The sequence below is a fragment of the Passer montanus genome, unplaced genomic scaffold (genome assembly GCF_014805655.1).
Source record: "Passer montanus isolate IOZ18808 unplaced genomic scaffold, ASM1480565v1 scaffold122, whole genome shotgun sequence".
NCBI classification, from domain to species: Eukaryota; Metazoa; Chordata; class Aves; order Passeriformes; family Passeridae; genus Passer; species Passer montanus.
The window spans coordinates 697,126-711,424 of NW_024358945.1; the positions used below are offsets into that span (position 1 = coordinate 697,126).

General features: G+C 41.3%; 1 protein-coding gene across 15 annotated transcripts in view; it reads left to right on the top strand.

Annotated features, from left to right (window-relative positions):
* SOX5 (SRY-box transcription factor 5) overlaps positions 1-14,299 on the top strand; it is a 607,462-nt gene that overhangs the window by 369,514 nt on the left and 223,649 nt on the right. The window contains exon 1 of one of the 15 annotated variants that reach the window (XM_039698248.1): positions 13,498-13,584. The exons of the other annotated variants lie outside the window; for them this stretch is intronic. The gene's annotated coding sequence lies outside the window, so the exon portion shown is untranslated. Of the gene's footprint in view, positions 1-13,497; positions 13,585-14,299 lie in introns of those variants that run through there. 15 annotated transcript variants of the gene reach the window in all.

The following is a 14,299-nucleotide window of genomic DNA, read 5'->3' on the forward strand; positions in this document are numbered from 1 at the left end:
AATCTGAATGCATATAGCTTTTTAAAAAGTCAAATAGGACTCTAATTATACTGAGCTAAAGAATGCATATTTAAAAAAAAAACAAACCCAACCTAAAAACAACCTCACAGTGGTTTTAGAGAAATTTTAATTTCCAGTGTACCTTTGAGCATCAAGCTTAGGATAAGTTATTGTGATGATACAATGCACAGTGTTGTGAACACCAGTGCCTTTACTGTGCCAGCTCTCATAATGAGAATTTCATTGTTTGGGGAGAGCAGTCTCCTACACTCTAGACAAAAGTGTAATTACTTTTGAACGATGTGGAATGTGCTCAGTTTAATAGCATGGAGAATAGATTCACAAAGATTCAGATAAAGCTAGCTTGGAAGCCATATGTGCAGTGTGGCAGTATGAAATTGTTAGCAGGCACCATAATTACAACACACACACGCACACAATTTCACAGTTTAAACTAGAAACTGTTGTTTTTGTAAGAGATAGGCCTAGCTGAACAGGACTAGTTCAATTAAAATAAACCAGAAACAGTGGTAAGTTTGCCTTTGTCTGCTGTTCTTTCCTTCCTCTCTTAGTGGTAAATTGATATTTATAAGATGATGAAATTTCATTGTTGCAAACACTGCATTATAAATGTCATCACAAAAGTGGCTCGTGGAAACAGTTCCTGCAGATACAATTTTAGGCTTTTACCAGAGTTCAGTCTTCACCCTTGCAGAATTTCAGGGAATCACTGTGTGGGCTGTTAGGAAGGGGAACAAATGAAAAAGAATCACTCAGGACCCATCAAAGAGCTGTGAAAGTTGCCACTGCATTGTTTAGTCCAGACCCTGGAAAACTCTGCAGTCCTTGAGAATGAGCTGTGCTGGAGCCAGAAGCAGCTCTGGTGGCTCTGCTGTGTGCCTGACAAGCATCCTGCATTCAGGCTGGGCTGAGCTTCGTGTCCTCCCAGCCCTGATCCGTGTGCTCCCAGCCTGTCCCAGCCGTGTGATCCCTGCTTGCATCACCTGCTGCAAGTGCAGGTCTAGGGCACATAAAGAAACAAGAAAGGTGTCTGCTTGTCTGCATTCTTCAGGTGCAGCAGGCACCAAAGCCGTGGTGCAGTTCAGGAGCAGTGTGCTTTTATGGAAGTTTCCCCGTGTTTATTGAACCGCCCTTTTAACACCGTGGCTTTTGCACACTAGTAGCCATGGAAAACCGGGGTGGATACATTATTCCCTGCAGAAATCAGTGGGCAGAAACACCTGCTGAAGTTTGAGGTGACCCATTGGAGTTTTGATCAGACTTTGAAAGGTCCAAAGGGATATTAAATAAGTAATGAAGTAAGAAAACCCTTTTTTTTTTTTTTTTTCATCCCCAAGCAGGAGGGTTAAAACTACATTTAAAGTAATAACTTGACAAATCAATACCAGACTTATAATATATATTGCCTGGAATACAGGGAGCAGATGACTAGTTTTTAAAGGCCATGAAGAGAAGTGGAAACAGCAGTTGTTTGTTTTTGCTGAAGACCATCTTACTGTGAAGCAGTCATGTTTTTAATGGATTCATTTGAATTCAGTTAAGCAGAAAATAATCAACAGAAAAGTAAACACCTTTGTTTTATGGAAGTGCTGGGAACTGTATGTGTCCATTGTTTGCAAGTGATTATGTGCCTAGGCATCAATTCATTGACTTCACACTGGAAAATGTCTTCATTTAAACTTACTGTATAAATACCTGTAAAATCTAATTCAAGTGAGTAGCTGAAAAATTCTGCAGAAAAAAGAGATAGGTAGAACTGTAAAGCCCACATTTGGTAGGGATATTCAAACCAGATGCTCTCTCTTATGAGAAAAAGAACTATTAAATGCCCGATCAAAAAACTGTGTAAGCAGAAAACTTGGTCATCTTTCTAAGCAACAGAGAACTTCAAAATTTTGTTTCAAATCTGTGCTATCAATTTGAGGAGCACTGCTCAGGTCTAGGATATGGAGAAAGCCCCACTGAGGCTGCAAGACCAGTTTATAGCAGCAATCCAGAGACTATGTTTAAATGTTCCTGCTTCTTGATACATCTTTTGCTTCCAACAGTCACTCCCTATGTGTGACATAACACAGGTAGTATCTGTGGGATTTTCTCCATCCTGTTGAAGTCAAATAATAAATGTGGAATTTGTGCAGTTCCTGCAGTCCAGGTCTCCTGTGCCACTCTGTTCAAATTTATTCTGAAACTCTACCTTTTTTGGTGCCAGTGAGTCTTTCTGGTGTTGTAGTGAGACACAAACTCTGCTGCCACTTAAACACCCAATTTTCCATTGTTCTGAAAACAGAAGTCCAGAGAAATGTAGTTTTAAATTTTTGTGCTTTTCCTTTCAGTGACTGTATGTCCTTTGGCCAAGCTGCTGCACTCATGAGAAGCTTTTGGCCTTAGGCTCAGTGGAACTATTATCAGAGTAGAGAGCAGCATACCAGGCTTCCATACTCTTATCTGACATATTCTCCAAGGCAAGGCATGTGGGAATCCTGAGCTGATTATGTTTTGTTCCTACATAGTACAAACTCCTCCTTTTGCACACCACCTTGACTCATTTTTGCTTCAGTAGTTGTTAATTAATTTAGAACTTCCAGAACAGTCTCCTCATGTGCTTTGTGTTTGCTCCACACACTTTTCATACCCATGGTACATCTCCTGAGCAGCTGGTGTGGCTTTCTCCCTTTCTTTTCAGTGCAGGTGTGAATTCTCTCTGTTTCCAGCCTTCTAAGAGCCAGCTTTCCTCTATCAGGTCCTGTCTGCTTGCAGTTGTCCTCTGAAATCCTTTTTCTCCCTTGCCCATTTTCTTCCTCTCCTTGTAGTCATATTGAGCTTAGTCATTTTTATTTTTTAATCCATTCTAAAGCCTTTTAGTAAATAGCTCATATGAAGAGGTTGCACAGTAAGAGTGAGTGTTGAGCTATTTGCTTGGACAGAATGTCAATAAAGTAGGGGATGGTTGGTTTGTGATATGCAGCTCTACTTAGTAGAGATATACCAAACCTAAAAGGCATTGTGAAGTCTTGGTCATGGTTTCTTGGATTTCAGGGTTGCAAGGAATCCCTGTGGTTGTAAACTCTGGCTGTCAGCAGTGCCAGCACCTTCTGCCACACTCAGTGCTCTCAGTCATGTTTTACAGTCTCTTCTCTCCCTGTCAGAGGTTTGTGTCCATGGGAAGTTACCCACTGCAGCTGGGATTTGAAGCATTTCTTTATTTTCTGTCCTTTCAATGGACAAGTGATGTGCTCATGGTTTTTGCACTGTCTCTTGAAGTGTGATTTTCCAGGTCATGCAAAATTCATTTGGATTAGGCTGTGCCAAGGCCAGCTTGCTTTCTCTAGTTTTTATTCCCACTGCTAATGCTTTTCCAGATTCACCAAAAGTATTGGTGGTTGTGGTGGGAATGAAAATGGCATTTAAACTGTCACGTCATCCAGTGATGTTATTTCCCTTTCATGGAGCTAACTGCATCCTCTTGTCTTCAGTTCATCAGTGAAATACCACCTCCTTCTCTGCTGTAATAAAAAGGGTTGTTAATTTTCTCTAGAAATTCATGGCTGAAGAAGGACCTTTGGCAAGTTAGAGTGCAGATTTCATTATGTGTTTACTTAGGAATGGGCATTTACCATTGGTGGGTCAGCTCCTAAGATGTGTTCAGAGCCCTCCCTAGAAGAGGAGATTGATGTGCTGCAATGTCTCTGAACCAACCAATGTTCCAAAGTGTTTGAAAGACAATGAAATGGAGGAAACAAACTTTCTGAAGTAAAAGGAGTCCTTTATGCCTGGGGTAGCAAGCATGTCTGAATAGTTTGGCTGGCCTCATTTCCAGGTTCTCTTTAACACCCTCACGTTCTTTGTTTGTTTTTTTCTGTTTAGTTGCAGTTGTGTGATCAGATAAGGCATTTTTGCTCTTTGCAATGGAGAAGCAGACTTGGTGAATCCCATTAATTTAGCATCACTAGATAAACCAGCAAAAGTCACTGAGTGGAGTTGTGCCCAGTTTAACTCGGGATAGCTTTTGCCAGGGCAGCGTAAACAAGGCTGTAATTATACATGGAAATAGTCTGCTTCAGCATCCTTTCTTTATGCTTTTAAAACGGAATCCCCCTCCAAGGAAAAAATAAGAGCTCTAAGGATTAACTTTCTGTAGTTTGTACAGGCAGCAAGCAAATTACATAGATTGTCTAAAGCATAGACCAGTAAAATCTAATATCAGACTGTTATTATCTTTATTTATGTTGTACCAAGAGCATGATTTATTTTTATAGAGCCAGAAAAAAGAAACATTCCTGCCCCAGAATGCTTAGCTTATGACCCTGTTCCTGCAAAATAATCTGGTTGATTGGAACCTAATGCTGATGGTAGCAAGAGGGAGGGAAGGAGAGGTCACTGACTATAACTCCTTCTGCACATAGCTTTCTGTGGGATTGGATTTTGATGACAGAAAATAAGAAATATTATAGCAAAAGGTAAAATCCTTCTGACATCTCAAGTCTGAATTACTGGGGTAGATTGTATGTGTATCTCTACACTAAGTCATGTCAGAAGTGGAAGCTTGCATTGCTTGTTAATACTGCTAGCCAGAAATAATGCAAAACATCCGTGCTTCAGACTCTGTGCTGATTTTCAGATTGAATTTAAAGTGTGTCTTTCATCTCTGTAAATGTAAGTGAAACCTTCCTCTTTCCCATTCCTTTCATTTTGGACTGCTGCAGTTGTAATCAGGAGACCTGCTCAGCTTTGGATCCCTCTGTGTTCAGCAGATTTGCTGAGGATGTGCAGGTTTCCAGAAAACACCCAGACACGAGTGCAGAGCTTGGCATTGAGGACCTCGGGCTCTGCTAGGAGAGTGTTCATTTCTTGTACAGTTTTCAGTTAAATTTATGGAGTCTCAGTGATAAACTTCTGGTGATCATTGGAGCCTTGGTGCAGCATGGGGACATTTTGGCTTTTCTCATAGAGGAAAGAAGTTACTTCCTCTCATAGAATGGAGTTGGCCACTAACACATAACACAAAGCCGTGTAAATCTGAATGCCACTTTTGGGGTGAATATTCAAGGATGAAGTCTCCTCATACTGTGTGTTTAAAAAGCGTGTGTTTAGAAGTGAGCTAGTGAATTCAGCTTTAACTTCATGGTTAATGGAAGTGAATGGAGAAGAGTGGAGTGTGATTCCTTTTGTCCTAACAGACCCAGTAAGTAGGTCAGGGAACTCACACCCTAGAAGTGCCTATTTTCCTTCATAGGTTACAGCTGGAGCTTAGGGTGTTAAGCTCAGCTGTTGATCCCTATAGTTTATAAATCTGTGCTTAGATAACTTCAACCAAAAAAGCTTTGAGTGAGAGGTAATTGCCTGGCCAGAGCATTTAATAATTTGTTGTTCATAAGTGCAGGTTTGCTGTATAGTGCTTAGCTCTGTTGGGAACAGAAAACATTCTGCATCTCAGAGTTCAAACCACTCAACTCACCTGAGTTTGTGGTCTGCATCTGACTAATGATAGAGAGTGAGTACATGGTATATTCTTTACTTTTGTAAATATTAAATCTACCATCCTCCCCCTTTTTTCCCCCCCAAATTCTTGAATTCATATTGACTTGACAGAGACAGTAGCAGAGTGTGGGGGCAAGCAGAATAGTTACGTGTGTAAGACTTGTTTAAATTCTCTTTAAACCTATTTGATAAACTCCTATGGAAAGCAGTTTTCAGAATTTCATAGATCCACAAGCAGAGTTGCAAATAGTGTCATTCAGTCGTGCAAAGAATACATCTGTGGCAGATGATGTACTTTTCCTGTTTGCTTGTGGCCAGTGTAAACTTAGCTTTTGGGCAGTGACCATAGCTTCAGTTTTGAAGCTGTCAACATAAGTATTGGGTAATATATTGACACAGGGCCACAGTGAATTCCTGAGCTTTCCTTGTGAATAAACTGATTTGACTGAAAAACTTATTTTTATATTTAGGACCCGTATCTTTATATTGCTCTGTAAAATATCATGGAGTTGTTGGACTTGTAATTTGATAAATATTAACAAAGATGACAAGTTTTTGGTTTTCTGGGTGAAATTAGATGTTATTTCCAGCTTCCAGGTTGTTGATTTATCATGGGCAATTCACTTCTGCCATCCATAGCTGTGCCAGTACAATGGAAATTGTACTTGCCGTTCATCCATGATGGTCTATGATTTATCAGGGTTTCCACACTCATGGAGACTGAGTGCCATACAGTGAGATTGGGGTTCAGTTCACCAAAGTTTAGGCACATGAGAGTTTGGGTGTTTGGGCTGTCTTCACAGCTTGTGTGAAAAGATAACCACCCGCCTGGAACAACATTTCCAATCTTAAAATAAGCACCCAGGACAAGAAAGATTAATTACCCTCTGAAAGTGATTGTCTAGTGACTGTGGAGGGAGCCTTGATGGCTGGTTTAGACTGGGTGTCAAATTTGGGGCTCAAGTTAGGTGAGAGTAATCCCATTCACAGTACGTGGTGTTAAAGGAGTAACACATGTTACTGTGCAAAAACTCTCTTTTTTTTCTGGAGAAGTAGCCATGTTCTAGGTCATCCTTTTTTTGGGGAGGGGCTGGGGGTGTTGTGTGTGAATATTCTATCAGAATTATTTTTTTACCAGTACTGAAGGTGTTTAGTGGGGTTTTAAGAATTGGGTATTCCCTAAAAGCAAACCTTTTATTGTATGTCTATTCAGTAGTGTTAAGTTCAGATAATAAATAATGTGTTGGTTAGCAACATGTATTGGAGAATTAAGAAATACAGAACACCTTAAAAGGGCTATTTTGGGAAGGTTCTCTTAGTATTGAAAAATGGAATTAATTCTAGTGGGGTTCCACGTCAAAATTTAGGAAATTATCAAATGTTATTAAAATGCTTAATAAAGCATTTTTTGTCTTAGTATCAGCTGCAACGAACGTCAGATTTTATTGTTTAGTTTAATTGATACAGAGAATGTACGTAACCTCTTTTAAAGATTTGATTTAGCCTTGCTTGGTCATTTTTGCAAGTCCAAACGCTATGCACAGGCGTAGCAATGTATTGGTTAAGAAACTGTAGTAAAATTCCAGCCTTACTGTGTAGAAACGTGGCTGCTGCGCATGTTTTAATTCGACTTATGTCCTCCTCTGTGTTTAATCCAGAAAATGGGTATATGTACATGTGCACAGCTTCACATCTTGGCACCACGTTTGGTATATTGTGTGCTGTGACTTGTATCGTGCCTGCAGGCCATAGGAAAACGACACAAATTAAATGTGAAATAGAGGGAGACATAATTTAAAACTTGCATGTTCTAGAGATGCAGTATGGCATCTGAGAGTTGCAACATATTGCAAAAAATCCCCCCTATTTCCCCAACAAGAGGGCCGTGTTTTCAGCTGTGCAGGCTGCTGCAGCATCCTTGGCTTTGGCTGGCAGTAGCTGTGGCTGCTCCGTTGGAGGCTCGAGCGCGGCCACTGCCACACTCTCTGTCTCCTTGCTCCTGTCTGACTGCACAGGTCGTGTTCTGCTCTGCCCTCTTCTGTGGTTCTGTAATTATATTTACTTCGCACAGACACGCGAGTTCCCTTTTCCCTTTTACATATGTTGTTTTCCTTCATGCTGAGAAAACTCCACAGCCTGACAGGGCGCTTTTTTTTTCTTTCCTTTTTTTTTTTTAAGCACTCCAAATTCTATCCAGCTTTAAACTCTTATGTTTATAACCCTGAATATCTCTAAAATGTCTTTACCTAAAACACTTTATGGTTTTATTACCAGGTTTATGCCAGTAATAATATTCACATCAGCTTTCTTAGGGATAATCTTTAAGCAGAACCTAGCAAGAAAGGCTTTGAAAACTATCATTCCCAGGAACGCAAATCTCGGAACATGAAACATCGGTTTAATCGCCCTCCCTGACAACTTAACACGACAGATTGAAAAATACAAGCCGATATGGAAGTGGGATCAATGGATTATCAAAGTCCTAAACATCTTTTCTTGGACGGGGGGAGGCGGGGAGCTTTGGGGTCCGCTGGCATGCGTAAAACACCAAGTTTGCATGGCTTACCCAGATCCGCTGCTGCCTGACTGGCAGCGAAGTTGAGAGGCAGAGAGAGAGATTTACATGAGGGAACTCAGGGGGCTTTGTCACGGCAATTGTATAAAGTGATATACAGTGCAAATCGACTCGAGCATGTCCCTGGATAGCAGGCGGTTTACAGCCTCTTCAAGCAGAGATTACTGCTTTATCTTGTCATACTAAATTAACGTGGCAGCACACTGTTAAACAGTGGTGACCTCTTCATCTGTGGAAATTGCTGCCTAGAGGAGAGATGGTATTTAAGTCTCTCTCTCTCTCCCTCTCTCTCTCTCCTTTTCTCCCCTCCCCACTTTTCTCCATCCTCTTCCCTTCCTCCCTGTCTCCCTCTCTGTATCTTGTCTTTTTTTTTTTTCTTTTTTTTTTTGCTGTAGGGCCCTGAGGCATTTTTGGGTTAGGTTGTAACATTAAAGACAAAAAGAAAGAAAGAAGGGGGAAGGGAGAGGCTTTTAACATCAAGGTGACAACAGCTATGTGTTAATTGGGCCTTTGTTGTTTGATTAATAGCCACTTTGGTGTAGAATATTAAGACAGTTGTTTGGACAACTTTCTAAAAATGACATGTCCTTTCAGTAAACTGGGATTAAGCGATGTTCTCTGGTCTGCACATTTTAACTCCTTATTGTTATTGCATTTAGTCCTAAGCTTGCTGCTCTTTTGGAGCGAGCATTCCATCCAAGGCTCCTGGCACCGTCCTCGGCTGGCAGGGAATGCCACAGCCCTCTCCAGGGGCGCTCCAGGGAGCTGCTCTGGGGCTGCTGCTTTTGAGGGTCAAGGGGATGAAAACAGCTCTGCAGCGTGGTCGAGCTCCTGTGTCGGGCTCTATTTTAGAACTGAATGATGCTCCCAGAAGTGCAGTTGTGTGGGAAAAGGGAAACAGCCATTTCATTGGGCTGGCAGTGTGGTACAGAACAGGAAAATTAAATCCCACGTTCCCATCTTTTTCAGTAAACTGAGTCAGTTAAGGAGAGGATGACATTTCTTCTTTAGACCAGGTTTTCTTTTCTTGGTTTTTCTATTTACTATGCAGCGCTTCACCGTGGGTCCAATCCAAAGCTCTTTGAAGTCACTATAAAGACTGCTTTGTCTTTAATAGGCTTTGGATCAAGGCCCACATGACCTTAGGCAAATTATTGCAAATCAGTGTTATGGAGTGCTTGGAAATTTGCAAGCATACATGTCCAAAGCATTACTTTTTGATGTACTTTAAGAAATGGTTGGGAGGCCAGGTGGAATCAGGTTGGCCTTGGAGGTATCCATATGTGCTGAAGGTGGAAATGTTATGGGTGCTAGTCTGGGCTAAGGAGGCTTTCCCTCCCTCCTCCTGTGAGTGTTTAACAGGTTCTCTTCCTGTGCTCTTGGGGTGGCCAGTGGACAGGAGAAAATGCTTTCACTTCCAAAGCTCAGCACTGACTCTGGGATACCACAGGACTTTGACCACTTCAGTCAGATGAAGATGGCTGTAGAAATTTAATTATGTGAGATGGGAAAAGATGACGATCTATCTTGGATTTTTCCCTGCTGGAGACAATTGTTCCTTACTGTGAATTTCTTGAGCTGCCACCTACACAAAGATTGATGCAAAATTCTGTGCGTTTTGTGTGTAACATTTTCAGAGGCAAGTTTTTATTCGCTTCCCTGGGATGCCAGCACAGCTTATTTTTGCAGCAGAATATTTGCCATTTCAGATGCAGTGGATCTGTGAACACTGATGTTATCATTGTTTCCTTTGGTTGAATTTTGAAGGCCATTGAGCTAAGCAGTTGCACTAGAGATATGGAAAGGACTGACTTCCTGATTTATTATTTGGAGAAATCAATGTGTTTGATAATTTATGTACAGCTTAGAGAGGCCACGTAAGTGGCTCATGAATCGATCCGCAGCCAGCAAAAATGAAAGCTAACGAGCTCGTTTCAATAGCAAGTTGCTCATTAGCAGGTAGGCTCACTGATCTTTCAGGGTTTCCAGTTCAAAGTCACATGCTTTTTCCGTGTCCTCAGAAGGAGCAGTTCCCTTGCGAAGAACAGAAGCAGAAAAAGAAAGCGTGGCAAGGTTTTGAACGTCTTCCCCTGACTTTGACATAAATGTTTACAGTAAATGCTGGGCTGGAGGGGCAGCCATCCAATGGCCTCAGCCTGTGTCCATCACTGTAGGGACACCAACTTTCTGTCTCTGAAACTGAGTTTACTGGGCAATTAACAGTGTATATGGGAAGAGGAGGGTAGAGGCCTTTCCTGTGTTTCTGCATAGAAATCTCTACATCACCAGCACAGTGTTTTCAGTCCAGATTTCCTCCAGCTCAGAAGCTGTGTGTGGAATGCTGGCCAGGAGGCAGGATGTCCTTTGCTCCATTCCCACTGTGACCCATCCTGGTTAGATAACACCAGGCCTGTGTCTTCCCCTCTCCTGGTAACATTTGATGCCTTGTTTGAAATGCTTTGGTGACTTCTGGCAGGTTTTTTTGTGGGTGTGCACAAAAACTGGCTCGTTCGGCTCAGTTGTTATCCTTCTTGGTGGAGATAGCAAGCACTGAAAAACATGGGATGAACCTTCTTCTAGGAGGTGCTCTAAGGGTCAGTACTGAGAGGTTTGGTAGATGTTATGGTGCTAAGGCTCATAAACATGCCTGAGAGCAGGGAACTGGTTTTAGCTCTGTGCATTAGTAGAGTATCCTGGTGTCCAGCACTACTGTTTGTTTTTTTCTTGTGGTAAAGAAGCAAGTTCATTTTTAGTCTTTTTGAAAAATAAAAAAGACTGCTTTAATTACCAAACTTCTGATAAAATGTTCTTGAATCCTTATGTTGCTTGTATATATAAGGATATATGTAAAAATATTTAGGTGTATATGTACAAACACATGTATTTCAGCTATCTCCTTTAGACATGAGGAATACACCACTCCTAATCAGACTGCAAAATCCCAAAAAACAGTTTCTTGACAGAGTTGCCTGAGGCTCTTGCAAAAGAGGGACTCTCAAAACATATTTTTAAAATATTTTAAAAAAAGACAGATTTTCCGAATCTCAGGAATAGATTTTTGACTGCCTGATTTGGCTTGAAATGAGTTGGCTGAATCAGTTTCTTTTTCTTTTAAGTAAGTCTATAAAGCTTTGATGAATCTGGCTCATTGTTTAGCACTTATCTCATGAGTAAAGCTTGAGAGGTTTGGCTTGAAACTTACCAAATCACATCTTTGGAAAATGGCCCAAGCCTATTGATTTATCTGAAAAAAAAAAAAAAAATCCAGGGCAAAACACAACTAAAAAACCCTGATCCAGCTTAGTGAGTAAGTCCCTTGCAGATCTATAGAGCTCCTACTGAATGAGCACATCATTTCTCACCATTTGTCAGCCTTGCACTTGATGGAACTGTGGGGCTGCGAGGGACTGGGAGAGGTCACCCCAACCCAGGGATCAGCTGTACCAGTGTAATTTCCTTCAGATAATAGTCTGACTTCTTGAAGTTTCTCAAGACAGGAGGCTCAGAACCTCCTGGTCTGTCTGGCCCAGGGTATTGCTGTCTCTGCCTTTAGAAAATAACTCCTGTGTAATCCTTCCTGCATCGGTTTTCTCTCATTAGTTCTTGTCCTAGCCACTGCAGCAAAAGGAAATATGCTCTTTTCTGCAGTAAGTGTTTTTGCATTTGAAGTGTGATACCACATTCCCTTGTCTCAAACTTTTCCCTTCAGTATATGGGACTCCTGTCTCCAGCATGTTTTTCTAAAAATTTTTTCGTGTTTTGTTGCTTCTCTGGAACTACTTAGAGTAGAATCATTCACATTTTAACGGCTATGTCTCCTGCTTAAAACCGGATGCTTTTCCATTAAGGACAGTGGTGTCTGCAGCAGGTGCATCTGAGATGCTGCTGAAAAGCTCTAATCCCCAGTGAAAACATGCTCTGGGTGGCTCAGGCACCATTTCATAAATGATGCTGTGTAAATTTGTTCAATTAACTCGCAGTTCAATCCTCTCTCCTGCATTTTCTGCTGGAAGGAAGGCTTTGTGTGCTGCTCTCTTTTGCTTGGGTACCTGGCAGAGGACAAGTTTGGGGCTGCTTAGCTTTGCTGAGCTCTGAGTGCAGAGCTCTCAAATAGAAAAACGGATTATAGTGCCTCCTGCACATCCAAAGAATGGTTAGTAAAGTCTGGCTACAGAATCTTTTCTTAGTGGGAGGAGGAAAAAGAAACATTGAATTTCGAAAACAAGGAGTTGGCAAGGGGGAAGTATTTGCAATTTAAGGCATTTAATCTGGAAGTCAATGGGAAAAAAATAAACATTAGACCTCAGGATATCAATTTTATGAGTCAGGTTTAAAAAGTACTCAGTCCCCTAAACATGATTATTTTATTATGTATAAGGTAAAGTGGGCAAAAGGTTTAAAATCATAATCCATTTCCTTTTATTATCTTCAAGGAATAAACTGTTTGTACTAGCTGAAATAAGGTAACTAATATAATGAGGATTATGCTTTTCTGTATGTTGTGAATGTAATAAATCCTCTGCTAAAAAGGCATTATCAAGTCAATCTCTCCCCTTTAATTGATGACATTTAGTAGAAATTGACCTTGATGTCAGTCAGCACTTCCTGTTCCTTTTGCTGTGTTTTGGGCTACTTGATAAGAGAAAAGCCTCTTCCCCTTCAAATGATTTTTTTCTCTGTTGTCTAAATGATTTTTTTTCTCCCTTATCACTTGATTTTTGCATTTTGGGGCTCTTGGAGATGAGTCCAGGGTGTAGTTGCAGTAGGAGGGTGTGCTGTACTGCCAAAGGAAAACCACTGTTCTGGACAGGGTGGCAGTGATAGGCAACATTTCCAGTAGATCTTGACAGAATCTTCCTCTGGTAGGGCTGCTTTCTTTTCACTCTCCCTCCTGACCCTTTCTGGTATGGGATTTTGAACAAACTTCCCGATCTTTGGAAGTGCAAAGTGCTCCTGCAGTCAGAAAGTCAAAGTAGTTGGTGGCAGATGACAGCTGCTGATGAGCAGCTCAACCCCCTCCTTCAGTGCAGAATTTAGGTAGAATGTCACAACAGAAAGATGTTATAGAAATTTTACAGAGTTGACAACCAGCACATTTCTTCCAATAAAAGAGATAAAGTTCACATGGTGGTGGGAAAGTGATGGTCACGTCAGCCAACAGGAATATTGGGAGCAGGTGTCAACCTTGGGCTGTAACCAACAGTGCAGAAGAATAGGTGGTGTAGGCACAGAGTTGGTGGGGCTGTGCTCATCCCTGAGTGGCTGCAGCTGTGCAGCACAGGTGAGCAGCATTGCAGGGAACGAGCCATGGAGTGCCCAGGGGCACTGACCAACCACAGAGGGCACACAGGGCACACAGGTGCAGGGCATTGACTTGGGGGTATAAAAGGCTGGGCTGGAGGACAAGGAGGGCACACGCTGCAGCCCTCTGGAGTGGAATGGTGCTGTTGTGTTCAGGGTGAAGCCTTCTGAACTTGTATGGTGGCCATCTCGACTGTGACGTGTGACAGGTAGGGCCAACTCTGCAGAACTCTTCTGAATATTCTGCATGTATTTCTGAGGGAAGTCTTTGAGGTCCTGCATATACATATTAGCATGTGTTATTTCCGAGAAAGAAGATGAAAAAAAAAACCCCACAAAATAAAAAAAGACAGCTCTGAGGTTTTGTCAAAGCCAATGTGATTTAAGATCCAGACCTTTAAAATGGATGGCTGTGTTAAAACTGGAGGACTTGCTACAGGAATTGTGGTAGGAAATGGCTCTTCATCACCAGCAAAAGATCAGTTTGTGCTGTTACAGTTTCCTTTTTTGCTTCCAGATTTATCAGTTCTCTGTAGGGTAGTCTTTTGAACTGTTTTGATAAATAATTGTACTTGTGAAGGTTAATGGAGTGTCAGTCCCTTATTTACTCTCAAGTCAAATGTAGTGCATGCTAGTCAGAAGTGTAGGTCATGCTTCATGACCAGCTGACCTTAGTGCTTTAAAGTGTGGTTATAGTCAGATAAATGACAGTAAAAATGACATTAAAGGGTCCTATGTTTTCTGTCTTGCTGTGGCTTTTGAGGTCAAATTTAGTTGCATAAAAATATGATATTTCTATTAATTGCCTATAATGCTATAACTTAACCCAGGGTTTGGAAATATGCTGTGTCTCTTTTTGCTTCACATCATCCCTAGTAATAAACACTTTGCAAATGGTACTTAACTATTTTTCTGATGATATGT